This window comes from Vigna umbellata, chromosome 3 (assembly GCF_029865625.1).
Source record: "Vigna umbellata cultivar VRB3 chromosome 3, Vumbellata_1.0, whole genome shotgun sequence".
Classification (NCBI taxonomy): domain Eukaryota; kingdom Viridiplantae; phylum Streptophyta; class Magnoliopsida; order Fabales; family Fabaceae; genus Vigna; species Vigna umbellata.
Genome location: NC_142167.1, coordinates 23,699,614 through 23,704,544, shown reverse-complemented (window position 1 = coordinate 23,704,544; position 4,931 = coordinate 23,699,614). Strand labels below are relative to the sequence as shown.

Sequence of the window (4,931 nt, the reverse complement as noted above, 5' to 3'; positions counted from 1 at the left end):
AGGGTATCGAGAATGATCAGAGAAGTTTGGGTTGGTTGAGATGTTTAGAGTTATGAAGTTGCATGTTGTGATAGAGTTAATTTTCTTTGGATATGGTTTTATGGTGATGTTTAGTGTTCGGCTGAGTTTGATCAAGAGAGAAGTGGATATTGAATGATGGAATGTAGAAGGCAGTAAGTTAGTAAGTTCAGATAAGGTCAGAGGATTGGTATTATTGGTTAAGAGTATCTTGAGGTTTAGAGGATTAAAGATAGGGTTTGTATTTTGACGACTCCGAGTTGAAGAGGACAATCCTTGAAGAAGAAGGTTTTAAGTTAATTTGGACGGGATAAGTACAAGAAGAAGTATGAGTGATGTGGCGTTTGTGGAGTTAATCTAAGAGCTCAAGTTTGAAGTTTATATGGAGTGGTTCCTTGACAAGGAAGGAGAACGAAGGTGGTGCATCAAGTGTAGTTAAGCGAAAGATCGAAGCAAGTGTTATGAGAATTCAAGATGTCTGCAAATTGTAAATGAAGAAGAGATGATGTTGTTCTTTCCTAAGTTTGAGGTGTGATTCAAGGGAAGGGTTTTGATTGGTTTTCTGCAACAAGTATGGGATTTTATAACTTGAAGAAGTGGAATTCACTTTGGAGTGGGGTCTTAGGCAACACCTACGTCCGAAATTTTTGGGTGGTTTCTGTTTAAGTCGTGTAGTGCAAGAGGAAGATGGAGATTGAGTTAGAGCAATAAAATTTGGGCTCAGTATAATCATAGGGAGAACTACAAGGTTGAAGAATCGCAGAAGAGAAATAGAGGACATGTTGGCATAGTCTAGTATAAGTCTTAACAATCAGGAGTGATTTCGGGCATGGTCGTTTTGTGGAGTAGAAAACAGTGTTGAGGAAATGGAACGACAAGGCTATTATGCAAGGGAAGAGTTTTCAGAGTTTTGTAAGGTCCTAAAAGTTCTGAGAAAGGTTCTTCGAGGGTGATCTTTTGCTGGTTACAGTTATTATGAAGGAAGTGTCATTTTTTTTAAGTAAATTGGTGAGTAAGGAAGTATAACGATCAGGGTAGCGCAGCAGATGATGGTGAGCATGTTATTGTCAGTTATAGGTAGGCATGAAGAGCCTTCAAAATTGTGGATTAGTGGTTTATGAAGGACGAGTTCCTTGAAACAGTATTGGTGTTGTCATATGAGCATGAGGTAGGAGTGTTTAGTAATCTTCAAGAGTCAGAAGTGAGTTTAGGTGTGAAGGAAACATGTATCAGGCAAGGAAGATAAAGGAGCCTTCGGTTGCATGCTACAGGATCAACTTTAAAGTGAGAAAGTAGTAATGGCTTTGGAATGGGAAGAGTGGTCAATGGGCGAAGGAGACTATTTAAACTGTGGTTTTGAATTATAGTGGCAAGCTAGAGGTAAGGTTATGTTAACAGATGGATTGAACAAAGAGAAAATTATCTCGACTTGTTCCGGTAAGTTCAATTTTCGAGGACGAAAATTTTTGTTGTTGGGGAGAATGTAAGGACTTCATTTTCTTGGTGGTGGGGACACGGTGGTCACCCACCTTTGGCATTATTGGAATGCAATAATGAGGGAAGGAGAAAAGGAGAGGGGGTGGCATTTTACGGGGGAGGCTTTGCAAAAGAGAAAAAAAAAAGGGAGGCTCTCATTATTGGCATGTGAGAGGGCGAGAGGGAGAGAGCAACAGAGGGAGGAACCCTTCCTTCCTCCATTTCCAGCCGTCCAAAGAACACCATGGGAAGCTGTACCAACTTTGGAAGGGCTGAGAGGAGGAGCTGGGATGGGCATCTGGTGAGAATGGAGTCTTTTGCAGTAAGATCTGGGAGAGGAAGCGAAGAATTGTGGAGGATGCAAAGAGATCTTGATCTGCACGTTTGGAGGAAGATGGATCACAAATTTTACAAAGAAAGTCTTCAAGAGGTAAGGGGAGCTAAATCTTTTGTTTGATTGTTGATATATACTATGTTTAATGCAAATCTGGGAAGTTGGGGATGAAAAATTTGGGGTTTTCTGGGTTCTGGAAAACCTGGTGCGAATTCTGCAGAATTCTGCAGAAACGCGCGTACGTTCAATTTGGTGAGTGAAAATGGGACGTTCGTCCCATTCGATAAGAGCGTTCGGTTTTGTGGTTAGCGAACGTTAGCGTTCGTCCAAAATGACTCGTCGGCCAAAATATGTTGAGCGTTTGGTATTAAGTTTGATGAGCGTTCGCGTTCGTAAATTCTGAGTGTAGCGTTCGTGTAGCGTACGCCCTTAATAATGAATGAGCGTTCGTCCAAATCCTCCTTTGAGCGTTCGTCTAAATGTATAATGGATTTAGAGCGTTCGTCTATGTGTGTAATGGATTTTGAGCGTTCGTCTGAGTATAAATGGGGCCTGAGTGTTCGTTGTTAAATGGGTATGTATAAGTGTAAATCGTGAACGTTCGTTGTTAATTTGGTAACTATAGCGTTCGATATAATTTAGTATTATCAGGCTTGAATCTTGAACGTCCGTTATGGTTAGTTCGTGACTGTAGCGTTCGGTCTCATTTCTGTATTAGTAAATGAACGTTCGGTTTTAATGAGATATTATGAGCGTTCGGTCTTGGCTTGATTAACGTTCGGCCTTTGTTTTGTTCTGATGGTGAACGTCCGGTCTCGGTTTTGTTGGGAGCGTTCGAGTTCAATTTAGACTCTAAGTTTCAAATCATAAGCGTTCGTTCATGGATATGATTGTTAACGTTCGGCCTCAGGTTGGTATTCTTGGATTTGAATCTTGAACGTTCGGTTTTTATGAATAAATAAGCGTTCGGCCTTTATTTGATAGTATTAAGTTTGAATCTTGAGCGTTCGGTATTATTATTATGGGATTAGAAATTCTTAGCGTTCGGCCTGTTGATCTCATAGCGTTCGGCCAAATAGTGTTGAATCCAGTGAGACGTTCGGTTTTGACGTTCGGTCTAATTGTGTTCAGGCGTTCGATTTTGGCGTTCGGCCAAATAGTGTTGAATCCAATATGACGTTCGGTTTAGCGTTCGGCCTAATTGTGTCCAGGCGTTCGGTTTTAGCGTTCGGTCAGTTTTTGTTAGCGTCCGTCCAATTGGCATAGTGGCGTTCGGCTTATAACGCTTGGTGAATAGTGTTCGTCCATCTAATGGTCTGCAAATGGTAATGGGTTCTAAGTTCCTTTGGTCTTGAGTTGGATTATGTATACCAATGGTTGGAATATTGTCTGTGACGTGATTTATTTGAAAATATGTGAATGTATGAGATATGTTGGATTTGTTGTGAAAATATGGTGGTATCTGGTTATTCATGACTTGGGTTAAGGTTCAAAGTAACAGTATGATTCATGGACGTAATTCCATGATCCTCAAGGAGAGGATACATGGTGGTGTTTTGGGGGTTGTATAGAATGATTACATGATAGCTCAGTTTTGGGGGTCATCCTGAATCTCCAATGATCTTTCTTCTCATGTAGAGAGGATTGAACATGTGGTGAGGAGTAGCAGGAGGTCCTAGTCTTGGATGCTTCCATATGATCCAAGGTGAGTAATAACGGATTAACCTCGTGATTGTGGCCGGGCGGGAGTGCCCAGAGTTCCACCGGGCGGGAGTGCCCAGAGTTCCACCGGGCGGGAGTGCCCAAAGTTTCACCAGGCGGTAGTGCCAGGGCGGGAGTGCCCAAGTTTCATAAGGCGGTAGTGCCAGGGCGGGAGTGCCCAAATTTCATAAAGCCACCACGAGTGCAAGACTCGCCATAGCTCGGTAATCATTCTAGTCCGGACGAGTCGGTCTATAAAGGAACAAGTCGGGGTATAAAGTAACAAGTCTTGTGATGTCAGTTTACCATGTTTGGATGAATGTTTACATGTCCCGGAAGTATGTGAGATATGGATCAATGAGTATGCTTTAATTGTTCTTTTATATGAATCTATGAATGATTGCATGAATTAACTGTGCTGTATGTATAACATGCTTTTTATATCTAGCTCACCCTTGCATTGTTTGTGTTATGTGCTGTTTGGGTATGTTTCTTTGGCGATGATCATCCACTTGGATGGGAGCAGATGCTGTCGAGGAGAGTCCTTTGGATCAAGAGCTAGAGGTTGCTGATGTTGCAGAGTAGTCTTCCTAAAAATTTCCGGATTGAACACTTGCAGTGCTCAATCCTTTCAACTGTTCAAGTTTAAATTTTCGCTCATTTTATTTGGATGATTGTAATTTAACAATTAAATTACACGTCATATTCTGACTGTTCTCTATATTTGAATGCTGACGTCTTTATTATATAATATTGGTTATTATATAATTGGGATGTTACAAACGCCGTTATAATTGATAACGTTTTTCTGACTCTGTATGTGATTTGTTCAATCGTGGCAATGAGGTGGCATAAGTGAGTTGACGTGGCAGAGCAGGCTCAATTGGGAATTTGAAATGGGGTTACATTTTTAAATTTGGGAAATAAACTAATTAGGGTTTTTTTTATAGGTAGCTAGTAGCAGAGGTTAAAGAGGTGAACTGAGGTGGGGGTGGCCTTCGTTGTTTGGTTGGTGTGAAGTGGGTGCCCTATGTTGAGTAACTATTGTTGTTTTCTGAGGTGAAGAAGGTCGCAGAACTTGAAAGAATAAACTGTACCAACTCAGATGTCCAAAAAATACAAATTAGTAGTCATTGGAAAGATTTTTGAGTCTAGTTTCTAATAAAAAAAGAATCACATCATTTGGAGGTCGGTGGGAAAAGTTATCAGTAAAATAGCCAGCAAAGGTCAAAGTTGACAGCATGTTATCTCACCCAAGTTGCTCATCTCATAAACATTGTTTTTTTCCTCCATCATGGGGTGCCAAAAGATCACTTCCCACCACTGAAACACCAGGACCAGCCTAAGAAAAGTGCAAAAGTGCTTGAAACTCACCTTTTTGGCCAATGGTGACCCCAGTTCA

At 41.1% G+C, this 4,931-nt stretch overlaps 1 long non-coding RNA gene across 1 annotated transcript; it reads left to right on the top strand.

Annotated features, from left to right (window-relative positions):
* Positions 1-768: 768 nt before the first annotated feature.
* On the top strand, positions 769-4,344 carry LOC148202005 (uncharacterized). The gene is made up of 2 exons (XR_015785329.1): positions 769-1,924; positions 4,056-4,344. It is a non-coding gene; the product is annotated as an uncharacterized LOC148202005 (long non-coding RNA).
* The last annotated feature ends 587 nt before the right edge of the window (positions 4,345-4,931 follow it).